Below are 19692 nucleotides of genomic sequence, written 5' to 3' on the forward strand. Positions count from 1 at the left end.
CTACAAGTCTTCCAGTGAACGATCAAAGCATAGACAGTTTAAGACATTACTCTCATGAACAAAAGTCCGCATGGTGCTTATTGTGTTCAATGCCGATTCAATTTCTGTTTTTTATCAACACTCTGAAGGTCCACAGATTTCAGAAAGCATCCAGATATGCTTCGGAAACTACTACTAGTCTTCCAGGGAACGATCAAAGCGTAGACAGTTTAAAACATTACTCCCATGGAGAAAAGTCCGCATGGTGCTTATTGTGTTTAATGCCGACGCAATTTTTGTGTTTCATTAACACTCTGAAGGTCCACAGATTTCAGAATGCATCCAGATGTGCTTCGGAAACTACTACTAGTCTTCCAGTGTACGATCAAAGAGTAGACAGTTTAAGACATTACTCCCATGGAGAAAAGTTTGCATGGTGCTTATTGTGTTCAATGCCGATGCAATTTTTATGTTTCATCAACACTCTGAAGGTCCACAGATTTCAGAAAGCATCCAGATATGCTTCGGAAACTACTACTAGTCTTCCAGTGTACGATCAAAGAGTAGACAGTTTAAGACATTACTCCCATGGAAGAAAGTCCGCATGGTGCTTATTTTGTTCAATGACGATGTAATTTTTGTGTTTCATCAACACTCTGAAGGTCCACAGATTTCAGAAAGCATCCAGATATGCTTCGGAAACTACTACTAGTCTTCCAGGGAACGATCAAAGCGTAGACAGATTAAGACATTACTCCCATGGAGAAAAGTCCGCATGGTGCTTATTGTGGTCAATGGAGATGCAATTTTCGTGTTTCATCAACACTCTGATGGTTTACAGATTACAGAATGCATCCAGATGTACTTCGAAAACTTCTACTAGTCTTCCAGGGAACGATCAAAACGTAGACAGTTTATGACATTACTCTCATGGAGAAAAGTCCGCATGGTGATTATTGTGTTCAATGCCGATTCAATTTCTGCGTTTCATCAACACTCTGAAGGTCCACAGATTACAGAATGCCTCCAGATGTGCTTCGGAAACTACCACTAGTCTTCCAGTGTACGATCAAAGCGTAGACTGTTTAAGACATTACTCCCATGGAGAAAAGTCCGCATGGTGATTATTGTGTTCAATGCCGATGCAATTTTTGGGTTTCATCAACACTCTGAAGGTAAACAGATTACAGAATAAATCCAGATGTGCTTCGGAAACTGCGACTAGTCTTCCTGTGAACGATCAAAGCGTAGACAGTTTAAGACGTTACTCTCATGGAGAAAAGTCCGCATGCTGCTTATTGTGTTCAATGCCTATGCAATTTCTGTGTTTCATCAACACTCTGAAGGTCCACACATTACAGAATGCATCCAGATGTGCTTCGGAAACTACTACTAGTCTTCCAGGGAACGATCAAAGCGTAGACAGTTTAAGACATTACTCTCATGGAGACAAGTCCGCATGGTGATTATTGTGTTCAATTCCGATTCAATTTCTGCGTTACATCAACACTCTGAAGGTCCACAGATTACAGAATGCCTCTAGATGTGCTTCGGAAACTACGACTAATCTTCCTGTGAACGATCAAAGCGTAGACAGATTAAGACGTTACTCTTATGGAGAAAAGTCCGCATTGTGCTTATTGTGTTCAATGCCGATGCAATTTTTGTGTTTCATCAATACTCTACAGGTCCACAGATTACAGAATGCCTCCAGATATGCTTCGGAAACTACTACTAGTCTTCCAGTGCACGATCAAAGCGTAGACAGTTTAAGACATTACTCCCATGGAGAAAAGTCCTCATGGTGCATATTGTGTTCAATGCCGATGCAATTTCTGTGTTTCATCAACACTCTGAAGATCCACAGATTACAGAATGCATCCAGATGTGCTTCGGAAACTACTACTAGTCTTCCAGGGAACGTTTCAAGCGTAGACAGTTTAAGACATTATTCTCATAGAGAAAAGTCCGCATGATGTTTATTGTGTTCAATGCAGATGCAATTTGTGTTTCATCAACACTCTGAAGTTCCACAGATTACAGAATGCATGCAGATGTGCTTCGTAAACTACTACTAATCTCCTAGGGAACGATCAAAGCGTAGACAGTTTAAGACATTACTCCCATATAGAAAAGTCCGCATGGTGCTTATTGTGTTCAATGCGATGCAAGTTTTGTATTTCATCAACACTCTGAAGGTCCACAGATTACAGAATGCCTCCAGATGTGCTTCGGAAACTACTACTAGTCTTCCAGGGAACGATCAAAGCGTAGACAGTTTAAGACATTACTCTCATGGAGAAAAGTCTGCATGGTGCATATTGTGTTCAATGCCGATGCAATTTCTGTGTTTCATCAACAATCTGAAGATCCACAGATTACAGAATGCATCCAGATGTGCTTCGGAAACTACTACTAGTCTTCCAGGGAACGTTTAAAGCGTAGACAGTTTAAGACATTACACTCATGCAGAAAAGTCCGCATGGTGCTTATTGTGTTCAATGCAGATTCAATTTCTGTGTTTCATCAACACTCTGAAGGTCCGCAGATTACAGAATGCCTCCAGATGTGCTTCGGAAACTACTACTAGTCTTCCAGTGAACGATCAAAGCGTAGACAGTTTAAGACATTACTCTCATGGAGAAAAGTCCGCATGCTGCTTATTGTGTTCAATGCCTATGCAATTTCTGTGTTTCATCAACACTCTGAAGGTCCACACATTTCAGAAGGCATCCAGATGTGCTTCGGAAACTACTACTAGTCTTCCAGGGAACGATCAAAGCGTAGACAGTTTAAGACATTACTCTCATGGAGAAAAGTCCGCATGGTGATTATTGTGTTCAATTCCGATTCAATTTCTGCGTTACATCAACACTCTGAAGGTCCACAGATTGCAGAATGCCTCCAGATGTGCTTCGGAAACTGTGACTAGTCTTCCTGTGAACGATCAAAGCGTAGACAGATTAAGACGTTACTCTTATGGAGAAAAGTCCGCATGGTGCTTATTGTGTTCAATGCCGATGCAATTTTTGTGTTTCATCAATACTCTACAGGTCCACAGTTTACAGAATGCCTCCAGATATGCTTCGGAAACTACTACTAGTCTTCCAGTGCACGATCAAAGCGTAGACAGTGTAAGACATTACTCCCATGGAGAAAAGTCCTCATGGTGCATATTGTGTTCAATGACGATGCAATTTCTGTGTTTCATCAACACTCTGAAGATCCACAGATTACAGAATTCATCCAGATGTGCTTCGGAAACTACTACTAGTCTTCCAGGGAACGTTTCAAGCGTATACAGTTTAAGACGTTATTCTCATAGAGAAAAGTCCGCATGGTGCTTATTGTGTTCAATGCCGATTCAATTTCTGTGTTTCATCAACACTCTGAGGGTCCGCAGATTACAGAATGCCTCCAGATGTGCTTCGGAAACTACTACTAGTCTTCCAGTGTACGATCAAAGCGTAGACAGTTTAAGACATTACTCCCATGGAGAAAACTCCGCATGGTGCTTTGGTGTTCAATGCCGATGCAATTTTTGTGTTTCGTCAACACTCTGAAGGTCCACAGATTACAGAATGCATCCAGATGTGCATCGGAAACTACTACTAGTCTTTCAGTGAACGATCAAAGCGTAGACAGTTTAAGACATTACTCTCATGGAGGAAAGTGCGCATGGTGCTTATTGTGTTCAATACCGATGGAATTTTTGTGTTTCATCAACACTCTGAAGGTCCACGGATTACAGAATGCATCCAGATATGCTTCGGAAACTACTACTAGTCTTCCAGGGAACGATCAATGCGTAAACCGTTTAACACATTACTAACATGGAGAAAAGTCCACATGGTGCTTATTATGTTCAATGCCGATGCAATTTTTGGGTTTCATCAACACTCTGAATGTAAACAGGTTACAGAATGCATCCAGATGTGCTTCGGAAACTACTACTAGTCTTCCAGTGAACGATCAAAGCGTAGACAGTTTGAGACATTACTCCCATGGAGAAAAGTTTGCATGGTGCTTAATGGGTTCAATGCCGATGCAATCTTTGTGTTTCATCAACACTCTGAAGTTCCACAGATTACAGAATGCCTCCAGATGTGCCTCGGAAACTACTACTACTCTTCCAGGGAACGATCAAAGCGTAGACACTTTAAGACATTACTCCCAAGGAGAAAACTCCGTATAATGTTTATTGTGTTCAATGCCGATGCAATTTCTGTGTTTCATCAACACTCTGAAGGTATACAGATTACAGAATGCCTCCAGATGTGCTTCGGAAACTACTGCTAGTCTTCCAGTGAATGATCACAGCTTAGACAGTTTAAGACATTACTCTCATGGAAAAAGGTCCGCATGGTGCCTATTGTGTTCAATGTCGATTCAATTTCTGTGTTTCATCAACATTCTGAAGGTCCACAGATTACAGAATGCCTCCAGATGTGCTTCGGAAACTACTACAAGTCTTCCAGTGAACGATCAAAGCATAGACAGTTTAAGACATTACTCTCATGGACAAAAGTCCGCATGGTGCTTATTGTGTTCAATGCCGATTCAATTTCTGTTTTTTATCAACACTCTGAAGGTCCACAGATTTCAGAAAACATCCAGATATGCTTCGGAAACTACTACTAGTCTTCCAGGGAACGATCAAAGCGTAGACAGTTTAAGACATTACTCCAATGGAGAAAAGTCCGCATGGTGCTTATTGTGTTCAATGCCGACGCAAGTTTTGTGTTTCATCAACACTCTGAGGGTCCACAGATTTCAGAATGCCTCCAGATGTGCTTCGGAAACTACTACTAGTCTTCCAGGGAACGATCAAAGCGTAGACAGTTTAAGACATTACTCCCATGGAGAAAAGTTCGCATGGTGCTTATTGTGTTCAATGCCGATGAATTTTTATGTTTCATCAACACTGAGAAGGTCCACAGGTTACAAAATGCATCCAGATGTGCTTCGGAAACTACTACTAGTCTTCCAGTGTACGATCAAAGAGTAGACAGTTTAAGACATTACTCCCATGGAGGAAAGTCCGCATGGTGCTTATTTTGTTCAATGACGATGTAATTTTTGTGTTTCATCAACACTCTGAAGGTCCACAGATTTCAGAAAGCATCCAGATATGCTTCGGAAACTACCACTAGTCTTCCAGTGTACAATCAAAGCGTAGACAGTTTAAGACATTACTCCCATGGAGAAAAGTCCGCATGGTGATTATTGTGTTCAATGCCGATGCAATTTTTGGGTTTCATCAACACTCTGAAGGTAAGCAGATTACAGAATGCATCCAGATGTGCTTCGGAAACTACTACTAGTCTTCCAGGGTACGATCAAAGCGTAGACAATTTAAGATATTACTCCCATGGAAAAAAGTCGGCATGGTGCTTATTGTGTTCAATGCCGATGCAATTTTTGTGTTTCATCAACACTCTGAAGTTCCACAGATTACAGAATGCCTCCAGATTTGCCTCGGAAACTACTACTACTCTTCCAGGGAACGATCAAAGCGTAGACAGTTTAAGACATTACTCCCAAGGAGAAAATTTCGCATGGTGCTTATTGTGTTCAATGTCGATGCAATTTCTGTGTTTCATCAACACTCTGAAGGTATACAGATCACAGAATGCCTCCAGATGTGCTTTGGAAACTACTGCTAGTCTTCCAGTGAACGATCACAGCTTAGACAGTTTAAGACATTACTCTCATGGAAAAAGGTCCGCATGGTGCTTAATGTGTTCAATGCCGATTCAAAAATCTGTGTTTCATCATCATTCTGAATGTCCACAGATTACAGAATGCCTCCAGATGTGCTTTGGAAACCACTACTAGTCTTCCAGTGAACGATCAAAGCATAGACAGTTTAAGACATTACTCTCATGGAGAAAAGTCCGCATGGTGCTTATTGTGTTCAATGTCGATTCAATTTCTGTTTTTTATCAACACTCTGAAGGGCCACAGATTACAGAATGCATCCAGATATGCTTCGGTAACTACTACTAGTCTTCCAGGGAACGATCAAAGCGTACACAGTTTAAGACATTACTCCCATGGAAAAAAGTCCGCATGGTGCTTATTGTTGTCAATGGAGATGCAATTTTCGTGTTTCATCAACACTCTGATGGTTTACAGATTACAGAATGCTCCCAGATGTACTTCGAAAACTTCTACTAGTCTTCCAGGGAACGATCAAAACGTAGACAGTTTAAGACATTACTCTCATGGAGAAAAGTCCGCATGGTGATTATTGTGTTCAATGCCGATTCAATTTCTGCGTTTCATCAACACTCTGAAGGTCCACAGATTACAGAATGCCTCCAGATGTGCTTCGGAAACTACCACTAGTCTTCCAGTGTACGATCAAAGCGTAGACAGTTTAAGACATTACTCCCATGGAGAAAAGTCCGCATGGTGATTATTGTGTTCAATGCCGATGCAATTTTTGTGTTTCATCAACACTCTGAAGGTCCACAGATTACAGAATGCATCCAGATGTGCTTCGGAAGCTACTACAAGTCTTCCAGGGAACGATCAAATCGTAGACAGTTTAAGACATTACTTTCATGGAGAAAAGTCCGCATGGTGATTATTGTGTTCAATGCCGATGCAATTTCTGTGTTTCATCAACACTCTGAAGATCCCCAGATTACAGAATGCATCCAGATGTGCTTTCTGAAACTACTACTAGTCTTCCAGGGAACGTTTAAAGCGTAGACAGTTTAAGACATTACTCTCATGGAGAAAAGTCCGCATGGTGCTTATTGTGTTCGATGCCGATTCAATTTCTGTGTTTCATCAACACTCTGATGGTCCGCAGATTACAGAATGCCTCCAGGTGTGCTTCGGAAACTACTACTAGTCTTCCAGAGTACGATCAAAGCGTAGACAGTTTAAGACATTACTCCCATGGAGAAAAGTCCGCATGGTGTTTTTTGTGTTCAATGCCGATGCAATTTTTGTGTTTCATCAACACTCAGAAGGTCCACAGATTACAGAATGCCTCCAGATGTGCATCGGAAACGACTACTAATCTTCCATTGTACGATAAAAGCGTAGACAGTTTAAGACATTACTCCCATAGAGAAAGTTCCGCATGGTGCTTATTGTGTTAAATGCCGATGGAATTTTTGTGTTTCATCAACACTGAGAAGGTCCATAGGTTACAGAATGCTTCCAGATGTGCTTCGGAAACTACTACTAATCTTCCAGTGTACGATCAAAGCGTAGACAGTTTAAGACATTACTCCCATAGAGAAAGTTCCGCAAGGTGCTTATTGTGTTAAATGCCGATGCAATTTTTGTGTTTCATCTACACTCTGAAGGTCCACAGATTTCAGAAAGCATCCAGATATGCTTCGGAAGCTACTACTAGTCTTCCAGGGAACGATCAAAGCGTAGACAGTTTAAGACAATACTCCCATGGAGAAAAGTCACAATGGTGCTTATTGTGTTCAATGGAGATGCAATTTTCGTGTTTCATCAACACTCTGATGGTTTACAGATTACAGAATGCATCCAGATGTACTTCGAAAACTTCTACTAGTCTTCCAGGGAACAATCAAAACGTAGACAGTTTAAGATATAACTCTCATGGAGAAAAGTCCGCATGGTGATTATTGTGTTCAATGCCGATTCAATTTCTGCGTTTCATCAACACTCTGAAGGTCCACAGATTACATAATGCCTCCAGATGTGCTTCGGAAACTACTACTAGTCTTCCAGTGTACGATCAAAGCGTAGACAGTTTAAGACATTACTCCCATGGAGAAAAGCCCGCATGGTGATTATTGTGTTCACTGCCGATGCAATTTTTGTGTTTCATCAACACTCTGAAGGTCCACAGATTACAGAATGCCTCCAGATGTGCCTCGGAAACTACTACTACTCTTCCAGGGAACGATCAAAGCGTAGACACTTTAAGACATTACTCCCAAGGAGAAAACTCCGTATAATGTTTATTGTGTTCAATGCCGATGCAATTTCTGTGTTTCATCAACACTCTGAAGGTATACAGATTACAGAATGCCTCCAGATGTGCTTCGGAAACTACTGCTAGTCTTCCAGTGAATGATCACAGCTTAGACAGTTTAAGACATTACTCTCATGGAAAAAGGTCCGCATGGTGCCTATTGTGTTCAATGTCGATTCAATTTCTGTGTTTCATCAACATTCTGAAGGTCCACAGATTACAGAATGCCTCCAGATGTGCTTCGGAAACTACTACAAGTCTTCCAGTGAACGATCAAAGCATAGACAGTTTAAGACATTACTCTCATGGACAAAAGTCCGCATGGTGCTTATTGTGTTCAATGCCGATTCAATTTCTGTTTTTTATCAACACTCTGAAGGTCCACAGATTTCAGAAAACATCCAGATATGCTTCGGAAACTACTACTAGTCTTCCAGGGAACGATCAAAGCGTAGACAGTTTAAGACATTACTCCAATGGAGAAAAGTCCGCATGGTGCTTATTGTGTTCAATGCCGACGCAAGTTTTGTGTTTCATCAACACTCTGAGGGTCCACAGATTTCAGAATGCCTCCAGATGTGCTTCGGAAACTACTACTAGTCTTCCAGGGAACGATCAAAGCGTAGACAGTTTAAGACATTACTCCCATGGAGAAAAGTTCGCATGGTGCTTATTGTGTTCAATGCCGATGAATTTTTATGTTTCATCAACACTGAGAAGGTCCACAGGTTACAAAATGCATCCAGATGTGCTTCGGAAACTACTACTAGTCTTCCAGTGTACGATCAAAGAGTAGACAGTTTAAGACATTACTCCCATGGAGGAAAGTCCGCATGGTGCTTATTTTGTTCAATGACGATGTAATTTTTGTGTTTCATCAACACTCTGAAGGTCCACAGATTTCAGAAAGCATCCAGATATGCTTCGGAAACTACCACTAGTCTTCCAGTGTACAATCAAAGCGTAGACAGTTTAAGACATTACTCCCATGGAGAAAAGTCCGCATGGTGATTATTGTGTTCAATGCCGATGCAATTTTTGGGTTTCATCAACACTCTGAAGGTAAGCAGATTACAGAATGCATCCAGATGTGCTTCGGAAACTACTACTAGTCTTCCAGGGTACGATCAAAGCGTAGACAATTTAAGATATTACTCCCATGGAAAAAAGTCGGCATGGTGCTTATTGTGTTCAATGCCGATGCAATTTTTGTGTTTCATCAACACTCTGAAGTTCCACAGATTACAGAATGCCTCCAGATTTGCCTCGGAAACTACTACTACTCTTCCAGGGAACGATCAAAGCGTAGACAGTTTAAGACATTACTCCCAAGGAGAAAATTTCGCATGGTGCTTATTGTGTTCAATGTCGATGCAATTTCTGTGTTTCATCAACACTCTGAAGGTATACAGATCACAGAATGCCTCCAGATGTGCTTTGGAAACTACTGCTAGTCTTCCAGTGAACGATCACAGCTTAGACAGTTTAAGACATTACTCTCATGGAAAAAGGTCCGCATGGTGCTTAATGTGTTCAATGCCGATTCAAAAATCTGTGTTTCATCATCATTCTGAATGTCCACAGATTACAGAATGCCTCCAGATGTGCTTTGGAAACCACTACTAGTCTTCCAGTGAACGATCAAAGCATAGACAGTTTAAGACATTACTCTCATGGAGAAAAGTCCGCATGGTGCTTATTGTGTTCAATGTCGATTCAATTTCTGTTTTTTATCAACACTCTGAAGGGCCACAGATTACAGAATGCATCCAGATATGCTTCGGTAACTACTACTAGTCTTCCAGGGAACGATCAAAGCGTACACAGTTTAAGACATTACTCCCATGGAAAAAAGTCCGCATGGTGCTTATTGTTGTCAATGGAGATGCAATTTTCGTGTTTCATCAACACTCTGATGGTTTACAGATTACAGAATGCTCCCAGATGTACTTCGAAAACTTCTACTAGTCTTCCAGGGAACGATCAAAACGTAGACAGTTTAAGACATTACTCTCATGGAGAAAAGTCCGCATGGTGATTATTGTGTTCAATGCCGATTCAATTTCTGCGTTTCATCAACACTCTGAAGGTCCACAGATTACAGAATGCCTCCAGATGTGCTTCGGAAACTACCACTAGTCTTCCAGTGTACGATCAAAGCGTAGACAGTTTAAGACATTACTCCCATGGAGAAAAGTCCGCATGGTGATTATTGTGTTCAATGCCGATGCAATTTTTGTGTTTCATCAACACTCTGAAGGTCCACAGATTACAGAATGCATCCAGATGTGCTTCGGAAGCTACTACAAGTCTTCCAGGGAACGATCAAATCGTAGACAGTTTAAGACATTACTTTCATGGAGAAAAGTCCGCATGGTGATTATTGTGTTCAATGCCGATGCAATTTCTGTGTTTCATCAACACTCTGAAGATCCCCAGATTACAGAATGCATCCAGATGTGCTTTCTGAAACTACTACTAGTCTTCCAGGGAACGTTTAAAGCGTAGACAGTTTAAGACATTACTCTCATGGAGAAAAGTCCGCATGGTGCTTATTGTGTTCGATGCCGATTCAATTTCTGTGTTTCATCAACACTCTGATGGTCCGCAGATTACAGAATGCCTCCAGGTGTGCTTCGGAAACTACTACTAGTCTTCCAGAGTACGATCAAAGCGTAGACAGTTTAAGACATTACTCCCATGGAGAAAAGTCCGCATGGTGTTTTTTGTGTTCAATGCCGATGCAATTTTTGTGTTTCATCAACACTCAGAAGGTCCACAGATTACAGAATGCCTCCAGATGTGCATCGGAAACGACTACTAATCTTCCATTGTACGATAAAAGCGTAGACAGTTTAAGACATTACTCCCATAGAGAAAGTTCCGCATGGTGCTTATTGTGTTAAATGCCGATGGAATTTTTGTGTTTCATCAACACTGAGAAGGTCCATAGGTTACAGAATGCTTCCAGATGTGCTTCGGAAACTACTACTAATCTTCCAGTGTACGATCAAAGCGTAGACAGTTTAAGACATTACTCCCATAGAGAAAGTTCCGCAAGGTGCTTATTGTGTTAAATGCCGATGCAATTTTTGTGTTTCATCTACACTCTGAAGGTCCACAGATTTCAGAAAGCATCCAGATATGCTTCGGAAGCTACTACTAGTCTTCCAGGGAACGATCAAAGCGTAGACAGTTTAAGACAATACTCCCATGGAGAAAAGTCACAATGGTGCTTATTGTGTTCAATGGAGATGCAATTTTCGTGTTTCATCAACACTCTGATGGTTTACAGATTACAGAATGCATCCAGATGTACTTCGAAAACTTCTACTAGTCTTCCAGGGAACAATCAAAACGTAGACAGTTTAAGATATAACTCTCATGGAGAAAAGTCCGCATGGTGATTATTGTGTTCAATGCCGATTCAATTTCTGCGTTTCATCAACACTCTGAAGGTCCACAGATTACATAATGCCTCCAGATGTGCTTCGGAAACTACTACTAGTCTTCCAGTGTACGATCAAAGCGTAGACAGTTTAAGACATTACTCCCATGGAGAAAAGCCCGCATGGTGATTATTGTGTTCACTGCCGATGCAATTTTTGTGTTTCATCAACACTCTGAAGGTCCACAGATTACAGAATGCATCCAGATGTGCTTCGGAAGCTACTACTAGTCTTCCAGGGAACGATCAAAGCGTAGACAGTTTAAGACATTACTCCCATGGAGAAAAGTCCGCATGGTGCATATTGTGTTCAATGCCGATGCAATTTATGTGTTTCATCAACACTCTGAAGATCCACAGATTACAGAATGCATCCAGATGTGCTTCGGAAACTACTACTAGTCTTCCAGGGAACGTTTAAAGCGTAGAAAGTTTAAGACATTACTCTCATGTAGAAAAGTCCGCATGGTGCTTATTGTGGTCGATGCCGATTCAATTTCTGTGTTTCATCAACACTCTGAAGGTCCACAGATTACAGAATGCATCCAGATGTGCTTCGGAAACTACTACTAGTCTTCCAGTGTACGATCAAAGAGTAGACAGTTTAAGACATTACACCCATGGAGGAAAGTCCGCATGGTGCTTATTTTGTTCAATGCCGATGGAATTTTTGTGTTTCATCAACACTCAGAAGGTCCACAGATTACAGAATGCCTCCAGATGTGCATCGGAAACTACTACTAGTCTTCCAGTGAACGATCAAAGCGTAGACACTTTAAGACATTACACTCATGGAGAAAAGTCCGCATGGTGCTTATTGTGTTCAATGCCGATGCAATTTTTGTGTTTCATCAACACTCTGAAGGTCCACCGATTACAGAATGCATCCAGATGTGCTTCGGAAACTACTACTAGTCTTCCAGGAAACGATCAAAGCGTAGACAGTTTAAGACATTACTCTCATGGAGAAAAGTCCGCATGGTGCTTATTGTGTTCAATTCCGATGCTATTGCTGTGTTTCATCAACACTCTGAAGATCCATAGATTACAGAATGCATCCAGATGTGCTTCGGAAACTACTACTAGTCTTCCAGGGAACGATCAAAGCGTAGACAGATTAAGACATTACTCTCAGGGAGAAAAGTTCGCATGGTGCTTATTGTGTTCAATGCCGATTCAATTTCTGTGCTTCATCAACACTCTGAAAGTATACAGATTACAGAATACCTATAGATGTGCTTCGGAAACTACTGCTAGTCTTCCAGTGAACGATCACAGCTTAGAGAGTTTAAGACATTACTCTCAAGGAGAAAGGTCCGCATGGTGCTTATTGTGTTCAATGCCGACGCAATGTTTGTGTTTCATCAACACTCTGAAGGTCCACAGATTTGAGAATGACTCCAGATGTGCTTCGGAAACTACTACTATTCTTCCAGGGAACGATCAAAGCGTAGACAGTTTAAGACATTACTCCCATGGAGAAAAGTCCGCATGGTGCTTATTGTGATCAATGACGATGCAATTTCTGTGTTTCATCAACGCTCTGAAGGTCCACAGATTACACAATGCATCCAGATGTGCTTCAGAAACTACTACTAGTCTTCCGGTGTACGATCAAAGCGTAGACAGTTTAAGACATTACTCCCATTGAGAAAAGTTCGCATGGTGCTTATTGTGTTCAATGCCGATGCAATTTTTGTGTTTCATCAACACTCAGAAGGTCCACAGGTTACAGAATGCTTCCAGATGTGCTTCGGAAACTACTACTAATCTTACAGTGTACGATCAAAGCGTAGACAGTTTAAGACATTACTCCCATAGAGAAAGTTCTGCATGGTGCATATTGTGTTAAATGCCGATGCAATTTTTGTGTTTCATCTACACTCTGAAGGTCCACAGATTACAGAATGCATCCAGATGTGCTTCGGAAACTACTACTAGTCTTCCAGTGTACGATCAAAGAGTAGACAGTTTAAGACATTACACCCATGGAGGAAAGTCCGCATGGTGCTTATTTTGTTCAATGCCGATGGAATTTTTGTGTTTCATCAACACTCTGAAGGTCCACAGATTTCAGAAGGCATCCAGATATGCTTCGGAAACTACTACTAGACTTTCAGGGAACAATCAAAGCGTAGTCAGTTTAAAACATTACTCCCATGGAGAAAAGTCCGCATGGTGCTTATTGTGTTCAATGGAGATGCAATTTTCGTGTTTCATCAACACTCTGATGGCTTACAGATTTCAGAATGCATGCAGATGTACTTCGAAAACTTCTACTAGTCTTCCAGGGAACGATCAAAATGTAGACAGTTTAAGACATTACTCTCATGGAGAAAAGTCCGCATGGTGATTATTGTGTTCAATGCCGATTCAATTTCTGCGTTTCATCAACACTCTGAAGGTCCACAGATTACAGAATGCCTCCAGATGTGCTTCGGAAACTACCACTAGTCTTCCAGTGTACGATCAAAGCGTAGACAGTTTAAGACATTACTCCCATGGAGAAAAGTCCGCATGGTGATTATTGTGTTCAATGCCGATGCAATTTTTGTGTTTCATCAACACTCTGAAGGTCCACAGATTACAGAATTTATCCAGATGTTCTTCGGAAGCTACTACTAGTCTTCCAGCTAACGATCAAAGCGTAGACAGTTTAAGACATTACTCTCATGGGGAAAAGTCCGCATGGTGCATATTGTGTTCAATGCCGATGCAATTTCTGTGTTTCATCAACACTCTGAAGATCCACAGATTACAGAATGCATCCAGATGTGCTTCGGAAACTACTACTAGTCTTCCAGGGAACGTTTAAAGCGTAGACAGTTTAAGACATTACTCTCATGGAGGAGAGTCCGCATGGTGCTTATTGTGGTCGATGCCGATTCTATTTCTGTGTTTCATCAACACTCTGAAGGTCCGCAGATTACAGAATTCCTCCAGATATGCTTCGGAAACTACTACTAGTCTTCCAGTGTACGGTCAAAGCGTAGACAATTTAAGACATTACTCCCATGGAGAAAAGTCCGCATGGTGTTTTTTGTGTTCAATGCCGATGCAATTTTTGTGTTTCATCAACACTCTGAAGGTCCACAGATTACAGAATGCCTCCAGATGTGCTTCGGAAACTACTACTAGTCTTCCAGGGAACGTTTAAAGCGTAGACAGTTTAAGACTTTACTCTCATGGAGAAAAGTCCGCATGGTGGTTATTGTGGTCAATGCCGATTCAATTTCTGTGTTTCATGAACACTCTGAAGGTCCGCAGATTACAGAATGCCTCCAGATGTGCTTCGGAAACTACTACTAGTATTCCAGGGAACGATCAAAGCGTAGACAGTTTAAGACATTACTCCCATGGAGAAAAGTCCGCATGGTGCTTATTGTGGTCAATGCAGATGCAATTTTCGTGTTTCATCAACACTATGATGGTCCACAGATTACAGAATGCATCCAGATGTACTTCGGAAACTTCTACTAGTCTTCCAGGGAACGATCAAAACGTAGACAGTTTAAGTTATTACTCTCATGGAGAATAGTCCGCATGGAGCTTATTGTGTTCGATGCCGATTCAATTTCTGCGTTTCATCAACACTCTGAAGGTCCACAGGTTACAGAATGCCTCCAGATGTGCTTCGGAAACTACCACTAGTCTTACAGTGAACGATCAAAGCGTAGACAGTTTAAGACATTACTCCCATGGAGAAAAGTCCGCATGGTGCTTATTGTGTTCAATGCCGATACAATTTTTGTGTTGTATCAACACTCTGGAGGTCCACAGATTACAGAATGCCTCCAGATGTGCTTCGGAAACTACTACTAGTCTTCCAGTGTACGATCAAAGCGTAGACAGTTTAAGACATTACTCTCATGGAGAAAAGTCCGCATGGAGCTTATTGTGTTCGATGCCGATTCAATTTCTGTGTTTCATCAACACTCTGAAGTTCCGCAGATTACAGAATGCCTCCAGATGTGCTTCGGAAACTGCTACTAGTCTTCCAGTGTACGATCAGAGCGTAGACAGTTTAAGACATAACTCCCATGGAGAAAAGTCCGCATGGTGTTTTTTGTGTTCAATGCCGATGCAATTTTTGTGTTTCATCAACACTCTGAAGGTCCACAGATTTCAGAATGACTCCAGATGTGCTTCGGAAACTACTACTATTCTTCCAGGGAACGATCAAAGCGTAGACAGTTTAAGACATTACTCCCATGGAGAAAAGTCCGCATGGTGCTTATTGTGATCAATGACGATGCAATTTCTGTGTTTCATCAACACTCTGAAGGTCCACAGATTACACAATGCATCCAGATGTGCTTCAGAAACTACTACTAGTCTTCCGGTGTACGATCAAAGCGTAGACAGTTTAAGACATTACTCCCATGTAGAAAAGTTCGCATGGTGCTTATTGTGTTCAATGCCGATGCAATTTTTGTGTTTCATCAACACTCTGAAGGTCCACAGGTTACAGAATGCTTCCAGATGTGCTTCGGAAACTACTACTAATCTTTCAGTTAACGATCAAAGCGTAGACAGTTTAAGACATTACTCCCATGGAGAAAAGTCCGCATGGTGCTTATTGTGTTCAATGCCGATGCAATTTTTGTGTTTCATCAACACTCTGGAGGTCCACAGATTACAGAATGCCTCCAGATGTGCTTCGGAAACTACTACTAGTCTTCCAGTGTACGATCAAAGCGTAGACAGTTTAAGACATTACTCCCATGGAGAAAAGCCCGCATGGTCATTATTGTGTTCAATGCCGATGCAATTTTTGTGTTTCATCAACACTCTGAAGGTCCACAGATTACAGAATGCATCCAGATGTGCTTCGGAAACTACTACTAGTCATCCAGGGAACGTTTAAAGCGAAGACAGTTTAAGACATTACTCTCATGGAGAAAAGTCCGCATGGAGCTTATTGTGTTCGATGCCGATTAAATTTCTGTGTTTCATCAACACTCTGAAGGTATACAGATTACAGAATGCCTATAGATGTGCTTCGGAAACTACTACTATTCTTCCAGGGAACGATCAAAGCGTAGACAGCTTAAGACATTACTCCCATGGAGAAAAGTCCGCATGGTGCTTATTGTGATCAATGACGATGCAATTTCTGTGTTTCATCAACACTCTGAAGGTCCACAGATTACACAATGCATCCAGATGTGCTTCAGAAACTACTACTAGTCTTCCGGTGTACGATCAAAGCGTAGACAGTTTAAGACATTACTCCCATGGAGAAAAGTTCGCATGGTGCTTATTGTGTTCAATGCCGATGCAATTTTTGTGTTTCATCAACACTCAGAAGGTCCACAGGTTACAGAATGCTTCCAGATGTGCTTCGGAAACTACTACTAATCTTACAGTGTACGATCAAAGCGTAGACAGTTTAAGACATTACTCCCATAGAGAAAGTTCTGCATGGTGCATATTGTGTTAAATGCCGATGCAATTTTTGTGTTTCATCAACACTCTGAAGTTCCACAGATTACAGAATGCATCCAGATGTGCTTCGGAAACTACTACTAGTCTTCCAGTGTACGATCAAAGAGTAGACAGTTTAAGACATTACACCCATGGAGGAAAGTCCGCATGGTGCTTATTTTGTTCAATGCCGATGGAATTTTTGTGTTTCATCAACACTCTGAAGGTCCACAGATTTCAGAAGGCATCCAGATATGCTTCGGAAACTACTACTAGACTTCCAGGGAACAATCAAAGCGTAGTCAGTTTAAGACATTACTCCCATGGAGAAAAGTCCGCATGGTGCTTATTGTGGTCAATGGAGATGCAATTTTCGTGTTTCATCAACACTCTGATGGTTTACAGATTTCAGAATGCATGCAGATGTACTTCGAAAACTTCTACTAGTCTTCCAGGGAACGATCAAAACGTAGACAGTTTAAGACATTACTCTCATGGAGAAAAGTCCGCATGGTGATTATTGTGTTCAATGCCGATTCAATTTCTGCGTTTCATCAACACTCTGAAGGTCCACAGATTACAGAATGCCTCCAGATGTGCTTCGGAAACTACTACTAGTCTTCCAGTGTACGATCAAAGAGTAGACAGTTTAAGACATTACACCCATGGAGGAAAGTCCGCATGGTGCTTATTTTGTTCAATGCCGATGGAATTTTTGTGTTTCATCAACACTCTGAAGGTCCACAGATTTCAGAAGGCATCCAGATATGCTTCGGAAACTACTACTAGACTTCCAGGGAACAATCAAAGCGTAGTCAGTTTAAGACATTACTCCCATGGAGAAAAGTCCGCATGGTGCTTATTGTGGTCAATGGAGATGCAATTTTCGTGTTTCATCAACACTCTGATGGTTTACAGATTTCAGAATGCATGCAGATGTACTTCGAAAACTTCTACTAGTCTTCCAGGGAACGATCAAAACGTAGACAGTTTAAGACATTACTCTCATGGAGAAAAGTCCGCATGGTGATTATTGTGTTCAATGCCGATTCAATTTCTGCGTTTCATCAACACTCTGAAGGTCCACAGATTACAGAATGCCTCCAGATGTGCTTCGGAAACTACCACTAGTCTTCCAGTGTACGATCAAAGCGTAGACAGTTTAAGACATTACTCCCATGGAGAAAAGTCCGCATGGTGATTATTGTGTTCAATGCCGATGCAATTTTTGTGTTTCATCAACACTCTGAAGGTCCACAGATTACAGAATGCATCCAGATGTTCTTCGGAAGCTACTACTAGTCTTCCAGGGAACGATCAAAGCGTAGACAGTTTAAGACATTACTCTCATGGGGAAAAGTCCGCATGGTTCTTATTGTGTTCAATGCCGATGCAATTTCTGTGTTTCATCAACACTCTGAAGATCCACAGATTACAGAATGCATCCAGATGTGCTTCGGAAACTACTACTAGTCTTCCAGGGAACGTTGAAAGCGTAGACAGTTTAAGACATTACTCTCATGGAGGAAAGTCCGCATGGTGCTTATTGTGGTCGATGCCGATTCTATTTCTGTGTTTCATCAACACTCTGAAGGTCCGCAGATTACAGAATTCCTCCAGATATGCTTCGGAAACTACTACTAGTCTTCCAGTGTACGGTCAAAGCGTAGACAATTTAAGACATTACTCCCATGGAGAAAAGTCCGCATGGTGTTTTTTGTGTTCAATGCCGATGCAATTTTTGTGTTTCATCAACACTCTGAAGGTCCACAGATTACAGAATGCCCCCAGATGTGCTTCGGAAACTACTACTAGTCTTCCAGGGAACGTTTAAAGCGTAGACAGTTTAAGACTTTACTCTCATGGAGAAAAGTCCGCATGGTGCTTATTGTGGTCAATGCCGATTCAATTTCTGTGTTTCATGAACACTCTGAAGGTCCGCAGATTACAGAATGCCTCCAGATGTGCTTCGGAAACTACTACTAGTCTTCCAGGGAACGATCAAAGCGTAGACAGTTAAGACATTACTCCCATGGAGAAAAGTCCGCATGGTGCTTATTGTGGTCAATGCAGATTCAATTTTCGTGTTTCATCAACACTCTGATGGTCCACAGATTACAGAATGCATCCAGATGTACTTCGGAAACTTCTACTAGTCTTCCAGGGAACGATCAAAACGTAGACAGTTTAAGTTATTACTCTCATGGAGAATAGTCCGCATGCTGTTTATTGTGTTCAATGCCGATTCAATTTCTGCGTTTCATCAACACTCTGAAGGTCCACAGGTTACAGAATGCCTCCAGATGTGCTTCGGAAACTACCACTAGTCTTACAGTGAACGATCAAAGCGAAGACAGTTTAAGACATTACTCCCATGGAGAAAAGTCCGCATGGTGCTTATTGTGTTCAATGCCGATACAATTTTTGTGTTTCATCAACACTCTGGAGGTCCACAGATTACAGAATGCCTCCAGATGTGCTTCGGAAACTACTACTAGTCTTCCAGTGTACGATCAAAGCGTAGACAGTTTAAGACATTACTCCCATGGAGAAAAGCCCGCATGGTCATTATTGTGTTCAATGCCGATGCAATTTTTGTGTTTCATCAACACTCTGAAGGTCCAAAGATTACAGAATGCATCCAGATGTGCTTCGGAAACTACTACTAGTCATCCAGGGAACGTTTAAAGCGTAGACAGTTTAAGACATTACTCTCATGGAGAAAAGTCCGCATGGAGCTTATTGTGTTCGATGCCGATTCAATTTCTGTGTTTCATCAACACTCTGAAGTTCCGCAGATTACAGAATGCCTCCAGATGTGCTTCGGAAACTGCTACTAGTCTTCCAGTGTACGATCAGAGCG

The sequence above is a fragment of the Schistocerca gregaria genome, chromosome 9 (genome assembly GCF_023897955.1).
Source record: "Schistocerca gregaria isolate iqSchGreg1 chromosome 9, iqSchGreg1.2, whole genome shotgun sequence".
NCBI classification, from domain to species: Eukaryota; Metazoa; Arthropoda; class Insecta; order Orthoptera; family Acrididae; genus Schistocerca; species Schistocerca gregaria.